This window comes from Centrocercus urophasianus, unplaced genomic scaffold (assembly GCF_019232065.1).
Source record: "Centrocercus urophasianus isolate 14NV4802_14NV808 unplaced genomic scaffold, USGS_Curo_1.0 seq_13, whole genome shotgun sequence".
NCBI classification, from domain to species: domain Eukaryota; kingdom Metazoa; phylum Chordata; class Aves; order Galliformes; family Phasianidae; genus Centrocercus; species Centrocercus urophasianus.
In genome coordinates, this window is record NW_024884475.1 from 19,646,963 (window position 1) to 19,668,032 (window position 21,070).

The window sequence follows — 21,070 nt, forward strand, 5'->3', positions numbered from 1 at the left end:
TGTGGGTAAGCACGCAAATGTAAGTACAGCTATTCAACTTTAAATTCTTTCATCTTCATCATTTATCTTCAATTTTTTTTTGTTTGTTTCTACTCTCAATCTGCAGTGCTTTACATACAGTTTCTTGTAAAATATATATATATCCCTCATATTCATCAGTCTTGCTTCTAGATGTACTCTATCATTGTAGCATAACGATATCCAAAAGCTCAAATACTAATCTTTTCCTCTATTCTTCTTAACAATACACTGTTTACTAATTTGAGCTGGCTCTAATTTCCACAGGCATTTAATAATCTCTGGCGATCAAATGAAGTTATCCATAATATCACAGTTCTTTTGCTGCATAGCACACAAGAATTATTTCTTTTTTAATGAAATTGCATTGAAAATTTTGAAAAAAATGAAACATAACAAGAATGGCAATGTAATACACACACTGCAATAGGTTTGCCCTATATCACTGAAAAGTGATATAACAATTCCACAAAATGCTGGATCTACTGCTCTGGTTAGCACTTGTGCACTACACTACACTTCAGCTTCTTTCCTTCTGAAAACCATAGAGAAGAACCATGCAGGGATCGTTTTTACCTGAGTATTTGTATTAATTTCCACAAATAACATTTGAAGATCCTTGGAAGTCAACTTTTTCAGTTAGTATTCTCTGAAAAATCAGAAGCATGATGCATGCATGCACTAGATTTAAGCACAAGAATGCTCATAAATGTTATTTTCAGTTCTATTATAACTACTTAGAACTACACGCAACTTCAGTGTACTGCTACTACAGATAGAATACTTTGGCTTCAGAAGTACCATGCAATAAAACTTTAGCATGATATATAGATTAAAAAGAACAACTCAATCTTTAATGCGGGAACTAAGTAACGTAACAATGAATCCGTGGTGACTATTCAAAATGAATTTCAAGAAAAAGAGCAGTTGAGATGCTTAATAAAAACCTGTGAAGCATTCAGATTGAATAACGTAAGCAGAATGCTGCAATATAAATCTCCTTAATTTACATCCAGGGCTTCATTATGCATATTTTATAGCACTCCACAGAACTTTAATTTACAGATTTTTGGAACTTCACCAACCCCAAAAGAAGTGCTAAACATTCCTGTTGGAACATTTAACCAAAGTAAGTCACTAGAGATTTCCTTAATGAGTGCAGAATTATCATTTATTTGCATTCTTAGTAGATTTAAAGCAGTAAGGCCTATTAACAAGATAATGGTAAATGCTATTTGAATGCTAGTCTTCAGCAAACTATTCACTAAAATGAATAACTCAATGTACAAATTTCATAGTATGTAACTAAATTGAGCAAGCATTTGCTCTGCTCATTTAAATAGGTAATTTGACTCAAAATAACTAGTTACTGAACAACGTGCAGTTGAACAGACTCAGTCAAATTACTTCAATAGAAACTGTTGTCCTTGTCAACTTTATCTGATAATTTTCCTAAATAGTAAGCAGCATATACAAAAAGAAATAGAAACTTGATATTATAAGCTCAGTATAGAACTAAGAAAATTTTACTGGTGAAAGCACAATGCGTGCATTTTAATTATTTTCACTCTTCATTTAAAAAAAAATGCGGACTAACTGTGCATTACACTACAGATTGGAAATGCTTTGTCTTCCTTTCAGCTCTGGAAGCTATAGTGATTTTTAAGGGCCTAGAAAAAGGACAAACTTGATTTAAGAACACAAATGTGACATCTGTTGATCAGACAAGAGTTCTATGACAGTATGCAATTCTAGTATCCTTAGTGAAATAAACAACCATTCCGACCATGCAAGCATTGGAGTGACTAGCGTGTCTCATGCCACAGATGGCTGAACAACTGATTTCCATTATGAGCTGTAGAATGCATTTATCATAGCAAAAGAGCAGTTGCCTAATAAACTACTAAAATTAGGTTGAACTGGACAGCATTATATTATACATGAAATTATCCTGATCCCTGGACCTCACCAAAAGTTAACTTTGACAAACTTCCTTTCTCCAAAACATAATTTCTCATAATTTAACCATTTAATGAAGTTGAATGCATTATTTTTTTAATTTCCTTTATCAGAATAAGTTTTGAATAATATGGAAATAGGAGACACAGACTGTACAGCAGTCCCATCTCAGCATCCACAACAGCACCAAGACAAAAAAATGCAGTTGGTTGGTTTGCATCGTTTTAGCTTCTGTTATATTTTATATTATTTTGTTATATTTTTCAGGCAAAAAAATTTGCAACATTGAAATATTTGGTTCTCAAGCTCTTTACAGAGCAAATGCAGATGATAAGATTAGGAAATCAAGAAATATAGGAGTTTGGTGCATTTTTCTACAGGGCTTCCAATTAGGCAACCAAGATTGCACAGATTCATTCATTAATAGTGTTGCACTAATTCAAGAAGCATCTTGGAAGGAAAATGTAAGCATCTACGTCTCAGTCTTAGACCAGGCCGGGACAAAGCAAGCAGCTGGTTATTAGAGTGGTAAAGGCTCAACTAAGTATACTTGCCATTCAGGTACACTGAAACACTGCACTAAATATACAGGTCCCACGCCAACATTTAAGCTATTAGATTCCCAAACAGGGTACTTTTTAAAAAATTATGAATATGACTGCATCATTCGTGTAACCAAATCTGAATACCTAAAACCCACAAAGGGTGATGCAATAAGATTCACTAGCTAATTTTGGAATATTTGGCTTTTGACATGTTTTAATTTTAGTTGAAAATAACTTTTTTTCATCAACGTAGACTAATTTGAAAGCAGTGATCCTTAGAGCTTCTATTATAACACACTCTGCTGGACCATGCTGTGAAAATATGTTGTGTAGAGGTTATAATTTACATAAACATATAGATAGCTTTTTGGAAAAAAACAAGCATTAAACTAGATTGGCTACATTAGATAGTGAACATTAAGAATTTCTTTTCAGACTATCTGTAAACAGTGGGGAATTTATGAAATATTTATACTATGCATAATGAGTGACCTCTAAAACTGCTGATTATCATTTTGCCGCTCAATAACCCTATTAACATCTCCGAAGACAAATGCTGAAATGTGATCACATGCTGAAAGCTTCAGGATACATTTAGTTATAGGGTTTGCATATTAATATGAAAATTAAGTCAAAGCACAGAGCATCAAAATTGGTGAAATGTACTGAACTCCCAGTACCGTAGACTGGAACTAGCATATACAATCTAGAAGTAAGCAAGGACATGGCATATAAAAAATAAAACAAATGAAAATAAATACTCATTAAAAAGTGCACCTTTGTTAGCTCGTCCGTAACTGTAATCACTATAAACTATAAAGTGTTTTTAAATTGTGACCAAGAGAAATGAGAGAATGTATGGAGATACAGACAGTCCTGTGAGGTCTAAATTCATTCCAGCAATGTGCTGATGCCAAAATTCTATACCAGCAATTTTTTTATTATTATTTTTAAAAAAATTGACAGACATGCCAAAATCTTGACTCACAAATCATTATGATACAACATCAGGGTTTTTTTTAATTTTATTTTCTCTGTCCCAAGAAATATAAACAATCCAGCTCATCTTGTATAGTACAGGAAATGTACAATTGTAGATTAATACAAAAACCAGGGATTATTTAAATTTTAAACAAAACAAACAAACAAAAAAAGCCCCACCAAGATCTACTGGTATCATGATTGCTTTTAGTACAGATCAGGGAAAAAAAAAAAAAAAAAAGAAAAAAAGAAAAATAGGAATAGAAGAAAAGGTTTTAAGGCTTATAGTATTAGCAGAATATCTGGCAACATGGATGGGGATTACAATTCTCTCGATACCTGTTTCATATGTGTGTGTGTGTGTGTGAACACATGTAAATGTACTATCTACCTACTTACAAAATTTTTACTGCTTTGCCACTTATGACTGCACTTCTGTACTGGATCAATGGATTGAACATTTTTCAGCTTTATACTAAATTCATGATATTAGCTTAGTGTTTTATACTTCTCTACAAAGCAATTACTGTTTATCCTTCTTGCTAGCTATGCTTTTGGAAGCCAAGGTATTCCAGTATAATCAGGGGTTTAGGTGAGTTCTTTACATGAAGGTTCTTGTCAAAGTTTATTGTAACATGCACCTTCATGCTTATCTTACACTGTCAGAGGCAGCAGCAGGCAGCAAGATTTACTCATCACTAAAAAATAAGAATGCTACTGCTTTATTTTAGTCTGTCATTTTATAAGGAGCAACAATTCTGTCAATAGAGGACTTCCAAGCATGCACAGCCATCAAATAAGTCCAAGCTATCAATAACTATTATGCTAATGCTGCTATAGACAGATTCAAACATACACTAGTAGGTCCCTGAATCAACATTAATAACTTCAGCAGCCTTCCAAACTTGGTTACTAGTCTGATAAAATTTTAATTACCCAACATCAATCACACACTATGGCAGTGTTGCTGGTCTTAGTGTCTCTACTAAAATTACTGAAGAGAGCTGTGATATGAGATCCACAGGAATGCTAATAGTCTTTTTCAAGACAATTTTTAACCAAATGAAAGATTTGCCATTAGTTCAGAAGGATCCATCTATGTGGTGCATTTATTGATGTAATGGCTGATATGTCCTTCAGGTAAAATCAGTCCTATGCAAGAGACTAGCAGAAAATATAAATTACTAACTTATTATTCTCACTAGACTATCATCCTTTATATAAGGATGCATTGCACAACACAGAGTTTCTTGAACTCAATATTTTGCTTAAGAAACACAGGTCCAATGACCCTGAAAGACACTGTTTTTTTTCTACTGGTATTGAAAAGCATATTTTAACATGAAATTAACTTTAAAAAAAAAAAGTTATGTTTCTCAAAGTCTCAATTTTAAGCCAGTAGTGGTAGCATGTTGACAGCTTTCTAATTCTACCTTAGCTGTGACTCTGTGACAGTACTGACTGCTAAAAGCATCTTTCATCCATGTGAAAGCGAAGACGACTAGAAATTTCTAGTAATATCTTGTAGAATCTCTCCTTTCCAGAAGGCAATACTGATTTAGCTTATGAAATAATGTCTGATTGGGGTTTTGCTTGGTTTTTTTGTTGTTGTTGTTTTGTTGTGTTTTTTTTTTTTCTTTAAACACAGCATTTTGCATACATAAGTGTATATGTAAGTGGATATACATAAATAGCGACTAAAAATATATCTATATATAAGTATGATATGGAAAATAGAAAGATGAATGGATAGATAGATAATGTTTCAGTACTAGAAAGTAGTTTTACTTTTCATTATTACCATAACAAGTAACTGTGTTACTGGCCACATAAATGTTATATTAAATTTCTTTTTGCAGTTCATAAATAACACATTTCTCTCTGTGAAATAAAAAAAAAAAAAAAAAAAAAAAACCCACCAAAGACCAGTATCTGGAATTATCTAATAAACTTCAACAGCTTTTTAAAGTTATTATTATTTTTTAGATCTTTTCTGCTTTTATTGATGTGTTCTGAATTTTCTTAGGAGCAAATTGCTATTTGAAACATTTTTAATTTGTTTTTCTTTCTCCCAGAAATATTACTTGCACCATGTCTATGGGACAGCAATTATTAAATATTAATATATTTTTTTCATATATTTATATATATATGTGTGTGTGTATATATATATATATATATATATAATTTCAGCTATTACCTTAAAAGTCTGCATTAAAATTATCTTAATGTAGTAAATTAATGCTGAATTTGGTGGTAAACAAGGCCCAAAGCATTCTCTTAAAGACACCCACAGCTCTGACAAAATCAGACCCTAACAGATTCATATAATGGCTTAGGTTAGAAGGATCCTTAAAATCATCTAGTTCCAACCACCTGTCCTGGCCAGGGCTGCTGCCTACTAGCTAGACCAGCCTACCAAAGGCCCCATCCAATCTGGCCTTGAATGCAGGGATGAAGCACCTACAACTTCTCTAGGCATCCAGTTTCAGTGCTTCATTATTCTCTGAGTGAAGAGTTTCCTCCTAATACTTAACCTAAACCTCCTTTCTTTTATATAGATCTTTATAAGTAACAGCTCTTATTTATTTCCGTAGAAACTACAGTAGATACAAAGAGCACAATAATCAACAATCTGATCTGCTATCTAGTAGAGCAAATGTTCAGGGACAAAGCACAGTCACTACCATTGGCTATGCAATTCCAGCAACAGCACATACTGAGTTTGTAAAAAATCTGCACCAACAGAGGTGACCCATAGTTTCACAGCTATAGTTTCACAGCTGCTCAGTGTGCTCACATAGACTTATCAGTCTCCATAAACATTCACCAAGTCTAGATAGATGTCAGTGGGTACCATTTTTTCTGCATGGAGGAATTGAATTGCACACCTTTGTTTCCACACACACCAGATACTATGTAACATGTCCAGCTCCCTCAACCTTTCTTCAAAGGAGAGATGCTCCAGCCCCCTGATCATCTTTGTGGGCATTCTCTGGACCCACTCTACCAGTTCCACATCTTTCTTGTGCTGGTGAGCTCAGGCCAGAACACGGTATTCTAGATAAAGCTTCACTAGAACAAAGTAGAAGGGAAGAGTAACCTCCTTTAACATGACGGCCTTTCTTTTGATGCAGCTAAAGATACTGTTGACCTTCTGGGCTGCATACTTCTGGCTCACGTCAAGATTTTCAACCACTGGAACACCTTTCATCCTCCTCCCTAGGGCTGCTCTCAATGAATTCTTTTACCAGTCTGTAGACCTTGCACTTGGCCTTATCGAACATTATTTATGCTCATATTGGCCAATTTTTCAAGCTTGTTCAGGTCTCAATGATGAACATTTCTTCTACCATGTCTCACACCATTCAGCTAGGTGCCTCTGATAAAGATGTTAAAGACCAACAGTCCCAGGACAAACTTCTGGGGGATACTACTCAATTTTGAGGCAATACTCACCCTGTTTCTGTTTTACAGAAAAACTAATTTCCTTATAGTGGGATGCATCTGTAAAGATGTATGAAGGAAAAGGATCTCAAGGTGTTAGCTGATAGCCAACTAAGCATGAGCAGTGGGCTCAGCTGGCCAAGAGGTCCAGTGGTATCCTGGCTTGTATCAGAAATAGCGTAGCCAACAGCAGTACAGATATGATCATCATTTTGTACTCAGAACAGGTGAGGCCACACCTTGGAGTGCTGTGTTTACTGCAAGGAAGACATTGAGGCTCTAGAGCATGTCCAAAGAAGGACAACAAAGATAGTGAAGAGTCAGGAGCACAAGACTTATAAGGAGCAGCTGAGGGAACTGAGATTGTTCCATGTGGAAAAGAGGAGGCTTAGGGGTAGACCTTATCACTCTCTACAGCTATCTAAAAGGCGATTCTAGGGAGGCAGGGGTGGGCAGGTTATTCTCCCAGGTAACTAACAGGACAAGAGGTAATGGCTTTTAGTTGTGCCAGGGGAAGTTTACATTGGATATAAGGAAAAATTTCTTCTCAGAAAGAGTAGTAAGGTTTAGGAATAGGCTGCTCAGAGAAGTGGTGGAGTGACTGCCTCTGGAGGTGTTCAAGAAAAGGGTAGATGTGGCACTGAGGGACATGGTTTAATGAGCACAATGTTGATGGGTTAACGAGTGAACTAGAAGATCTTAATAGTCTTTCCCAACCTTAATGATTCTATGATCCGACCAGCTTTAACAATTTCTTAGGGCAAAGCAAAGATACTATCCACGCTTTTTCTTCAAGGTTTCTGGAAAAAAAAAAAAAAAAGAAAAAAAAAAGAAAGGAGCAATAAAGTTTTGCTAATGCTATTGATACTAGGATAGTAAGTTGCCATCCATGCACTCGACTGCTATGACAATAGTATCCTAATTTTTCCCTGCTCAGTATTAATATATAAGCTTGCAGATGGTGGAAGCACTAAGACAAGAATCTGATAATCTTTCTGGATTCAGAGGATGCAACTTTACTAAAAATATCCTCATTCAGCTCTCTATATCTGATAATATTCCCATCTTCACATTAAAAACTATAATTAATTTTAATATATTTAAATATGCTACTATTATAATATGCATGTGTTACAACTGGTAACCTGAATACACAACTGCTACTCACCAACTCCCTCATTAAAATACTCCAGGGGCACTCAATGCTAGTATAAGTTCTCTTAAAGACAAATAAAGAGAGTATTTTACACAGCATTGTCAGCAGTGCTGATGCAGGAGATTACTGTGGAGACAAATACCAATGGGTTTACAAAGAAAACTCCTTCACAAAAACTCCATAAATGCATGCTGAAATAATTAGCTATAAATGTACTCTCTAATATCATAGTACAAGATTTAAGAGAAAAAGGGGAATGGTCCACAAAATGTGTTTAAGCTCCCTTGTTCATCCAAAACAATGAATAGTGTCAACCCTTAGCACTATCGGATCATAAGCTGGATGGATCACCAATCTGACCTACCAGGGCATTTTACACTTTTACGTTCTAATGCACAATCTCTTCAGATTTCTCTCTATTGTAAGCACATTTCCCCCAGAATCTACATACCGTTTCTGTGTCCCATTCATAGGCTGGAGTCACCTCTTTTTATTTCCCTTTAAGTACAGTCCCAAACTGTTCACTGTTAACTTACAGTGATACCAAGGTCAGGCTTTTGTTATGGATTATATTAGGGAAAGCCTTCTCACTACATTAGATTACTTGATATTATGCAGTTATCAATGAAAAGGCTATTGCTTAAGACTGTAGCCTGCAAAAGAAGTCACAACTGAATCCAGGAACTGGATTTCTCTGCATTATGTCACAAATGGCTAATTTCCCTTGACCCTACTTTCTGTAAATGAGAGCGTAAAGCCTTCAATTCTAGCTAGAAGCAAGGGAGGAGTGACTTAAATACTTTTGTCAGAATACAGGGAATGCTGTTTAAACTGGATCACAGCACCACAAGTAACTCAAATTAAAAGGAGCCTCAGGAAGCCTTCTGCTCAATGTGTGCTGAGCTATGAGATCAGATCAGGTTGCTCTAGGCTTGATCCAGTCCTGTCCTAAAAGCTTCAAAGAACGAAGATGGAAAAAACTGCACTTGAAAATCTGTTCCACTGCTTGTTCTCATAAGAAGAAAGATTTTCCTTATAATCAGATTGCCTCTCTCTTGTTAACATTTATGTCTGTTGACTCCTATCCTCTGTCATAGGTTCTAGGCCTTGTTTAGCCTGGTTCCATGACTAAATAGGACAGGGTGGAGACTCATAGATCCACATCCTGAAATTAAGGGGAAGGGGGAAAAGAGGAAAGGTAGGGAGATGGGCCTAGAAACAAAACAGAAGCAACGAGGTAAGGGAGAGAACTAATTTGCAGAATACAATAACAGAATGTGAGATAACACAATATCATAAAATATAATTGGAATTGAAACTAATTAATCAAATAAAATGACAGTATCAAAACTGAAGGCCTTGCTGTAATGCTGAAGGCGAGAAGCTACTTTCCTAGTACAGTACGGGATGCTCTCAACCTGCTGTTCTGCCCAGTTTGCCAGCTACCAGCAACTCCATCATCCTCAACAGAGCTACTCCCCAGTTTGCACCACTATGGGGGCTCTTTCTTCTCAGAGTAGGGCCTGGCATTTCTCACTGTAATCCTTGCTGGATTTCATAAGGTCCCTAGTATCCCATTCTTTCAGCCTGTCTAGGTCCCTCTGGATCGTGGCCCTCCACTCAAGAATATCAGCAATTCATCCTCCTCTTGACATACATACATACACACACACACACACACACTCTGGAGTGCCATCTCTAAACTTGATGAAAGTACAGTCCATTCACCTCCTCCAGGTGAGTGATAAAGATGACAAATAGGACAACTCCTGTTAGACCCTAGCGTGCTCTGTTTGTTACATGCCTATAGCTAGACTATGACCTATTAACCTATTAAACACTACTCTCTGAGGATGATCATCCAGACACATTTTTAATGTAGTTTTATACTCGTATTTAGAAAGTTCTAGCTTTGAAATGAAAATATTGTGACAATTCAAATCCTTCAATTCAAATCCTTGTTAAAGCTGAGGTTAATGACATCCGCTGCTCTCCTGTCATACACAAGTCTATCATTTCATTACAGAAGGCAGTTGTGTTGGTCAGGCATGATTTGCCCTCAGTAAATCCTTGCTGACTGTTCCAAATCACTTTCTTCTCCTTCATGTGCGCAGAAACATGTTCCAGGAGGACTCACTCCATGATTTTCCCAGCTGCATCAGCAAAATCAGGACATCTGGTCATTTCAACCTAATTCCACTTTCAAATTAAGCTCATTGTACCGGTCATAATAAAGCGAAGCCAAACGTTCACCTTCAAACAATAGCATCTGTCTCACTGATGAAAGCAGGATGATTTCAGCAAGTTGGATTGTGTATACCCAAGCATGTAAGTGCTAATTAAAGTTACCTTAAATAACAAAAAGGTATTCTTTGAAACCAAATTCAGTGACTGAGAAGGGAGCATGAACACTGGGGAAAAGGTGTAGACATTTATCAGGAAGCGCACAAAGCATTTCTAGTTTTCTGAAGTGTGGAAAGTGCCATATGCAGTTCTTTAAGATCTACAGCTTAGGTTTCATTACTCTCTACCTATAACCATTTGCTGAAAGCATGTAATATCATAAATGTTAAAAACAGAGAAATTACATGCTGTCTGGGAACAGCTAGGGTAGTCACACTGGGTACTGGGGTGGCTCTCCATGGTCAGGTCTAGGCTACTTTAGCACATCAGGAGGTAGTGGCCAGGACCAGGACTGGCGATGAGAACAAGGAACAGCTGAGCAGGCTGAGGCCAGGCCAGAATGTCAGACCCCATAGGTCTGGCCCCATAGCATCATAGAATCACAAGGTTGGAAACGACCTATAAGATCATCTAGTCCAATCGTCTTCTCATTATCTCCGCCACTACAAGCTACTAAACCACATCTTACAGCTCCTCATCCAGACATCTCTTGAACACTGCCAGGGACGGCAACTCCACCACCTCCTGGACAGCCATTTCAGTGCCTGACCACTCTCTGAGAGAAAAGGTTTTCCTCATGTCTAACCTAAATCTCCTCTGGTAAAGGAGGCCAGACACAGGCAGCAGTACCATGGAACAAGTGCTGATATCTTGGCTGAAAGCAGCACCCATGGATGCTGCAAAAATTCCCAGCAGTAAGCAGTACTGCAATCCATTAGTCAGAGCTGCCACATACTGATGTTTTGGGTTACTTGGCTGAAGGCAGCAACCATAGGCATGGCTCAACCTTAATTATGGTCTCCTCACAGCCAGCAGCATGAGGGGGCTGCCCTTGGCTGCACTCACCCTCAGCCCTAGTAAACAAAGCTTGGTCAGCACATGCATTTTGACAGGAAAACTATACTGGCACTTACACCTGAGTGTGATAAGAATTAGTGGATTTTATACGGCAGAAGAATTGCTCACATCTTCTCAACTGCTTTATAACTTCAGTGTTTGTAATCAACAATCTGAAGCATCACTGCCTGAACTCCATTAACTTGTTAAAAATGTATGTGTACTTATGCTTACATTCTCCACACTGTTCACTCATTTTGCAGACAGAAATTCAAGTTTATACCTTCAAAAAACAAGTTTCATGTTAGCATTTTAGAATATTATTTACTGTTTGCAATGTCAAACAATTACTATAGCAACTATATCAACTTCTAGCATTTTGCCCTTCCCCGCATTCTCATTCTCCTTCTACAGCGGACAAAAAAGGTAATGAAGTTGCATTCATTTATCCTGGATGATTACACAAGTTCATCTGTATTACAGTTCAATATTATTTTCTCATAGTACTTCAAGACTGAAATAATTTTTATTTTCATAAAAAATGTACGTTCTTATTCATACATTGATGCCAGCAGTAAATCACTGATGATCCATGAGTACAGTGGTGGTCAGACGCTATCATTGGTTGGAACTGCAGGACTACAAATTAACAGTTCAGGCCTACAGTTTTTATCAGTGACTAGATAAGATTATCACACTTATCGTTATCTTTGATGATTTTTAACTGTAAGTTATTGCTAAAGATACTATTAATTAAAAAAAAAAAAAAAAAAAAGTAACCAACAGGAAAAGCCTACTGAAGCATTTAGATGCCCGGGTGCTAATATGAGAAAGTCAATGCTCATTTGTGTTTCTTTGCAGTGCTCTGGGGTTTTGGTAGCAAGGCACTGGTTTATCAGCCTACATTTTCAGCCTACATTTTCAGATGCACAATATCCAAAGTGTCAACCTGTCAGTTTCTAATGGATGAACCTAGAATACAGCAGGAAAGCCTTAGGGGAAGAAAAGACAAGAAAAGTTTTAAAGATGCTTGAAATGAAAAATTAATATACTTGTATAAGCTATTATTTTAGTAGTTTATTAAAAAAATGACTCCAAACCAGAAATTGTGAGAGTGGGCTGTGCATACCCTAAGATTACCCTGATTTTGAAATACACATCATGAAAGCATTTCATAACTGTTCTCTTTTTACTGTATTGTTGCTCATGATTAAAAGTCTCAACTTCTTAATCAATTTTCCTACTAACTTAGAATGTATTTATGGATGTTTACTGCTCTGAAAAGCAGATTCCACCTGTTATGTGTCAGAATTTGTTTTGAGTACTAATTTCTATTGATTCTACAGCACGGAGTCCTGATTACTTCTTCATTCTTATATCTGAAACACGCATTACAGCTTGTAGACAGCTCCCAACTTGCATGAAGGAAGTGATGATTTTAAAGAAAAGGCATAATCATAGAATCGCTCAGGTTGGAAAAGATGACCTTAAAGATCATCTAGTTCAACCACAACTTAATCATACTACCCTAACTAACAATCCTCCACTAAATCATGTCCCTGAGCACCACATCCAAATGTTTTTTAAACACATCCAGGAATAATGACACAACCACCTCCCTGGGGAGCTTATTCCAGTGTTTAACAACCCTTTCTGTAAAGCAGTTTAGCAGTTTTTCATGATATCCAACCTAAACTTACTGTGGCACAACTTGAGGCCATTTCCCCTTATCCTGTCACCTGTCACCAGTGAGAAGAGACCAACCCTGCTCTCGCTATAAGCACCTTTCTGATATTGTAAGAGAGCAATAACGTCTCCCCTCACTAGACTACAATACTGCATAGTGCTGATGAATCCAGCCTAGAAAAATAACTACAATGGAGACACCATCTCACATATAAGTCTTTCTTGCTTACCATATGTCATGCACTTACACTGTAATACTTGTCTGTTGTATATTTTAATAGCTCATCTCTAAGTTTTGAAGAGTAAAATGAGACAAATCATACATTTTTGTTGCTTTTTTTTGTTGTTGTTTTAACCATCAGATGAAGTTAATAAATATGATAGTCTATCAATCTATGGGCCAATTGAGACTTTACCACATTTTCTTACAGTTGTTTTTTCCCAGTATCTAATACTTCTGTGGCATATGTTGCATTTAAGTTTTACACATAGTTTTACATGGAGTAATAAAGTAGAGTGATCATCACAGCAAAGAACTCAATGTATATCCTCAATGAGTAAGTCTCAATCACAAATTCATTTTGGATAATTTATTTCTGGATTTGATAACAAAGGAAAGTAAAAGGTTTCCTACTTTGTGATGAAATCATTATTATATTATTATATTATTATTATATTATAATAATTAATATAATTATTATATAATAAATATAACATATAATTATATAAATAATGTATATTATTATTATATTATATTATTACATAAATAATATATAATTATAGAAATAAATATAATAATAATTATAATTATTATATTATATGAAGTTATTTTTAAAGGTGCTCACATGTCATTACATGCTATCCGTAGCACTATGATAGAGCTCAATGAACTTCATTATGGATTCTAAAACTACAGAGGTTTTGGTTAAATACCTTCAATTAATTTTCTTAGAGTTACAGTTACTGTATATCTTAAGAGCATGAAGTCTTGGTTTCAAACAGTTTACGTGGCCAGCAGTTCTAGGCAATTATCTGAAATCCCAAATTTGGCAGTGGTTTAAAAATAGAGACATCCCCATGTAGTAGTTTATGCTTCTCTGCTGTGCTTCTCTCCTTGTCTGCTGTGCATATCCAGACAAGAAGAGGATAACTGAAATGGGATTTCTGATGTCTCAGTAACTTAAGAGATATTTCAATAATAGAAATGCTTTTATCCAAAGCAATAACTTTAAACCACTTCAAAGCACTTTATAAGCACAGTAAAATAAGAAGACTGAGTATTGAGAGTGTAACAGATTAGATAAAAAGAATAATTGAAGTTTTTGCTAGTGGTTTAACAAATCTTCATGAATAATAGCCAAAGATTTCATATATGTCTAATGAATTTGGATGTCTCTATTATATATAGCAAATACATTAAAAATGTTACTGGATTTGATTTTTAGAGGAAGCATAATTAACATATTTTCCCTGACATTAGACATTTAAGCTATTTAGTCACTTTGAGGAAAATCCTGTCAGTTAACAGGACACTACTTGCTGTGCCTCATTAATGTAAGCATATGCTCCTCTTACTCACAAGGATAATTTCATACAGGACCATTTTACTTCTTCATGTGAAAACACGGAAAATTTATATGCCTGCAAAAACTAGGAAAACTCTAGCACTCTATATTTTTGTGTATATATGAATGCCAGTTGTACTTGAAGGTACAATTGAAATATTTACTTTTTTTGTTTGATATATATATATATATATATTGATATATATATATAGTGATTTACCTTATTTAACTTAATAGAAAACTGTGATTGATATTTTTCCCCAAATATAACAGCATTTTGACTGCAGCACCTAAATATTAGAAAGTTGCGTCTTAATTTTTTATGTCTTAATGTTAGAAAAAAAGATAAAACAAATAGAATGCTTTGAAAATAAATATCATAAATGCTTGAGTGTTTTATTTGTTTGTTTGTTTTTCCCCAAAAGAGAAACATTAGGATAACAATTCTGCAGTTATTTTACCATAGATCAAAATACAAAGGAAGCTGTTCTTGGTGATAAGCTAGTAACACAAGGTCTCGTACACTGATGTACATTAGACTACTCAGACCATACACTTTATTATTACAGCAAGAATCTTTGCTGAATTCTCTCTAAGTGTGTTGTAAACCTATGTAATTGCATTCACATTGTTGGTTCTGGAAGTCAGTAATGATGCTTAGTCCTTACCTTGAGGTAAATGTCAGGACAAGAAAATAAAGAGGTTTTTAAATTAAGATTTGTCTTGAATACACAAAGAAGTCTTGAGGTGGATTTAAGGGATTTAGGAAGACAAAGAAAGCCTGGAATCCCAATATTAACTCCATCTACTTCACTGTTAACTATTATGATTACATTAAATATTCCTGAGTGATTCATTGTATTACTAGAGGACTGCATTGGACAGTCTGCTCATTGTTAAAAAAGTCAGATGCCCATAAACCTGAACCTGAAATCTGCTAATTGTTTACAGGTTTTCCTTATTAAAACTAGAATGTTTACAAAACAGTAAGGAAAATATATTTCCACTATATTTCCCCTCTGTATTGCATGATGGTAGGAATTTCTGGCAGTTTCAATTTTCTGGTTACCCACTTTCCCTTGGCTTTTAATAAATTCCCTTATCACAGCTGAAAGTATTTGCACAACTTGCAGAATTCTTCAACACCAAAACTATCCCAGAGGCATTTCAGAATTAATTTTAATAGATTTTCTTTGCTGGAGAAATCATTCTATATTTCAACACTCACCATCAAATGACAATGCTGCACACAGATATCTTTAATATTCTGTCCAGGTACACTCCTGTGGTTACTACGGCAAAGACTCCTTGCTCTACAACTGCTCCTGCTGGGGAAAAGGTGTTGCTATAGCTGCAGGCTAATAGTAACTGCCATGGCTGATTTGATGCCATTTAGTCTGTATCCATTCAAATTAAAAAAAATAAAAATAAAAAGCCTGTCTTCCCCTTATGTCTTTGGAGATAATCACTTTTCATCACCAATATATTTTTTTCTTTTTTTGTTTCTTTATACTTAATACTTAAATATCAGACATTCACAACTAAATATGCTAATGGTAAAATGTAGATTTGTTAACTCATACGTAATGAAGAGGAAAGCACAACAGTATATAGAGATCCGGTCTAATTCATCCCTAAAAAGCATCTTAGGGATGCTTTATTAAGAACAATGTAGTTTTTAAACTTGGAGAAGGATGAGGTCAAGAGGTATGTTAGCCTCAAAACACAATGCAATATTTCGTTTTATTCATTCTGAATTTCTGAATTTGGCCACTGACTGAAGAAAGCAGAATCAGATTCTCCTGTATTAAGCCATGTCACAGTCAACATGCATGTCATACAGCACTACAAATTTTCTTTCACTTCAACACTTACAATCTGCTGTGCTGAAACTAAATAGAATCATGTGTTGCCTGGCTGTTTTTTATGGGGTTTTTTTTGTGGGGGTTTTTTTTTTTTTTTGGTCAGGACTCATGACTCAATGCAAATTACTGGTATTTTCAACCTCCAACTGTTACACAGGGAATGTGTAGCATTACAGTGTTTACTGAACTTTCACCCTTCCTTTTCCTCCTGGTAAGAAAGTTGTTCTTCATATCTCGGGATAATAATAAACTATCATGAAGTGCAAAATAGCCAGGAGGGAAAAAACTTCAGTTACCAGGAGCAAGGTCACTAAGGTGAACTCTGTGCTATCACCTGGGGTTCAACTCCAAGTTCAGCTTAAAAAACACACAAAGACCACATCGGTTTTTGCTCCAATGAGGGGGGATGCTGAAGTTGGTTTGTGTCTTTTTTCCCTTGTGTAGTTTGCTCGCTTGCAAGCTCTCAATGTAGCTTATTTATGTTCAGATTAAAATCCCAGCCTTTCTAGGAATTAAATCCTGAAAAGCTATAAAACTGTGACTCAGGTTATCTGCAGCTTTGTGCAAAGGCTCACTGTCCACAGCACTGTTGTAGAAACCATTGATAAACACAGTATTTCTCTGGTGCAGTCAGGCAAAAGTTAAATTAAAGAAATTTCAGTTAACATGACTTCATAGCAGAATTAGGATATGGACATGTTGCAGAGACCTCCAAAATGTTGTTTTCAGGCATCATAGAATCATACAGAAACCCCTCTTTAACTCTTCAGGCAGGCAGTCTATTCATAATTATGATGCAGCAATCCTGTCTACTGTTAGTCCTAACTCACAAACAGCCAAACACTCTACTTGATACTTCAGTTCCAGAACTAGCTTAAACAGAATTGGCTTAGGTCTTCAATATTATTGAGTGTCTAGAATTACAGACTGTAAATGAAATTCCCATATTTGAAATAACTACATTGTTTGAAATACTCAAAACATCCTAAAAACTTGCTTTAGGGCATTTCTTTTGCTTGTCTTTTTTATATTCTCATAATTAAAGATTAAATAATGACTTTTAAACTACTTAGTTGATCCACTGCCTAGCATTTTTGTAACAGAGGGGAAAAATGTTGTTAAAATCCATATAACTCCTCATCAAAAGAAATTGGAAAGAAATTTTTAAAAGTATACAAGTTTGATATGTCACAGATGTTAAAGTGTAGAGGAGACATTGCATGCAATTTGATAGTATCTGTAGTTGCAATACAGCACTACAAAAACATTTATCAGTATAAATCATTATTCACTGTTATGTGATATATTTTTAGTACTTATAGAATGACAGCTTTAACTAAATATAGCTGGTGAAAATGCAAAATAATGGATTTCATCTCAGATACTAGATAACCAAAGAACTGAAGTAGTGAAGGAGAAAACAAGGAAAGAAATTCGTGCATTAGCAAGTTATAAAAGGTTTCCTCTTAAAAGGGGCTACAATACATCTTTATTCCAAGGTATAAGCGTGAAAGGTAGCTCATGCTCAAAACCAAAATTATTCTGAAGGCAGAACATCATTATGTTCTAAAGTATACGAACTCCTCAAAGCCATAATAGGAATTCCAACATTTTTTTCTTATAAATGGAACTCAGAAGCTGAATGTATTTCCATTGACTCTTATCCTCTCACATTGACTGCTGTGAAAACTGTGTTGGTGACTTCTGGGTACAAACAGATGATATTGTGTCCCCAAATGCATCTCTTCCTCAAGGTGAACCAGCCCAGCTCCCTCAGCCTCTGAAAGAGCAGGCATCTACTCCCTGATAAACTTAAGAGCTGTCTGTTAAATTCATTACAGATTACGCATTTTTCCCCTACAGGGTGACCGAAAACTGGATGCAGGTGTCTAGATTTGGTCTTATAAGAGCTGGAGACGGGAGAATAATCACTCCTAAGAATTTGTTGACCATGCTCCTATATGACAGACCTGGATGACCTAGGCCTTCTTACCTGACAGGGTGCACTGGTGACCCATGCCCGGCTTGCCACCTATCAGGGTTTTCTTACTCATTTTTAGCACAGAGGCTCTTCCTTCCCTGGATTAAGTCTTAGCACTGTCCTAGTTAAATTCCTGAGAATGGTCCAGTCATTCTACCTGCCTAAGTCCTCTGGATAGCAACCCTGCTCTGCTACTCTCCCCCAAGTCCCACTTGGGTCCCATTTGCAAACCACAATTAGATGCTATTTAGCCCTCTGAAGTTGATTATAATGTAGGTGGGTTTTTTTCTGTAAAATATTAAAAACATCATGAAATTAGTAGTGATTGCAAGGTCATGAAATCTTTGTTAAAAACAGAACAGTGTGGAAAATAAGAAGAGTTTTGTAACACGTGACCATAACTAAATATCAGCATTTCTTTTCCATCACAGTTCAACTAAAAACCCCATTGTTCTGCATTGTTCTGTCTTCTACCAAAAAGACATAGTAAACCAAAAAAGATTCCTCCTAGATAACAACTAACCATAACATAGATTGGCCTGACATTCTTACACAAGTGAACTGCTAATTCACCTGAATACTTTAAGGACAGAAGGAACGGCATTGCTTAATATTACACTAGTATTCAGTCTTCAAGATATATTCTCAAGATGCAAATCTAGTAGGAGAATTAAGAAGCCCTCCAACAATGTTTCAAAGCTGCAACTAAGCTGAATTTCTCAATTAAATGATTGGAGAAGAGATGACTGTGAGGGTAATATAACATCCCAGCAGGGAATGAAAGAGGTTATTCAGCTTGTCCATGTTGATCCATTCTTAGTACTCTACACCCCTGCAGAATGTAACTTATTTTTCCTCATATGACCCCTGTGATTTTGCCTGAGCAACTACATCTGACAACCTGTTTCACACATTTATCATTTTAAGCATGAAAAATGTGGTCCTGACATCTATCTGGAATATGATTATTTTTCTTTAATCTTTACTGTATTTTCTTGCTTTTCTTCTTTTTTCTCCTTTTGAAAACAGTAAACCACATTTTACCTAAGTTATTTAAATTTCTTATCCTTTTCATTAAAGCTTTCATTAGCTATTGTTTTCAATCTAATATATAAATTCTAACTTAAGATTGTCCTTTTTTCTGCATTTGAACATCAAGTTTATAGATTTGATATTATATTGCCTCAGTCCTCAATGAGTTTCCTTCAACATAAAAGAAGTCTAAGTCTTCTAATTTCTAAAATTATTATTTCACATAAGAAAACCACAGAGATATAGATGCAAATTTCACAGCTAAGATGAACTTAAGAACTTCATGAATTTTAGTCATGATAATTTAGTTCTGCCAAAATATATGTGGAAATGCAAAGAGCCCTTTTTCTGATTTGTATGCCTGCATAATTTAAACACATTTAGTGCATATAACAATGTTTATGAAAAAAAATGGATTGAATAGCTCTGTTTCTTTTTGGCTTCAAATCTGTAACTGTTGTCCTAATACACCTTCCTTTTCTAGGAGGAGTTTCAAATTTATATTCCCAAATCTTTTAAAAAACTTTGTCCTGAGTGGCTGCTGGAACTGTCTACCTATTTCAGTTTAATTTCTTTATACATGCGTATGCCTTTTCAAACCACTAATCAGCATGTAAATTTACTATAGACTGGAAAGCATTGTAAACCTTTCCTTTACTGTAGCAAAGAGAAAAGACAACAAAGTTCCTCTGAGACCTGTTTTCCTACCATACTGCTTTCAAGATGGTGTCCTACATATTAGAATGAGAGGAAGAAGAGTAGTTTTTCAGTAAAATGTCTGGATTTTCTACATTCGGATAATTCCAGGACATCTGAATATCAAAAAAGTGGCTGTGGTGCAGAATCTCTTAGTGCTGGATAGTTGCCCTTGAAAGTGTTTCTAAAATATTAAAGAATGTATTGTAACCAACCATGGTTAAAAAAAAAAAAAAAAAAAAAAAAACAACCAGTAAACAGTGGAATTCATATGTCTTGGAAAACCTGTTATCTGAATGTATGCACCGTTGGTCACTGCCTTACTAAAACAATGTTTCCTAATATTTATAAAATGCTTTAATTTTTTATATTTATATTGCTTATAGTGTAATGTATGCTGTGATGTCATAGATTCATAGGTTTAGGTTGGAAAAAACCTCAAAATTATCAAGCTCCAAACCCCACCAGCATGAGAAGGGAACTGTCCACTTGACCAAGGATGGAGCTTGTATTGGCAACCTGTTCAGTGTGTCACCACTCCAAGAATATCTACATAATATCTAATCTAAAACCTAATCTCTTTTATTTGAAAGCCATTATATCTTGTTCTGTCACTCACTACATGTCCTTGTAAAAAGCATCTCTCTAGTTTTCCAATATCCCTTTAGGTACTAGAAGACTGCAAAAAGACCTCCTGGAGCCTTCTCTACTCCGGGCTGAGCAACTGTAGCTCTCTCATCCTGTTGTAATAGAAGTGCTCCAGTCATCTGATCATCTTCATGTTCTTCCTCTGGACTTTCTTTAACAGGTCTACGTCCTTCTTATGCTGAGGGCCTCAAAACTGAACACTCTGCCCAAAGCACATTCTCATAAGAGCAGCTGCCATGACTTCTCAAGAA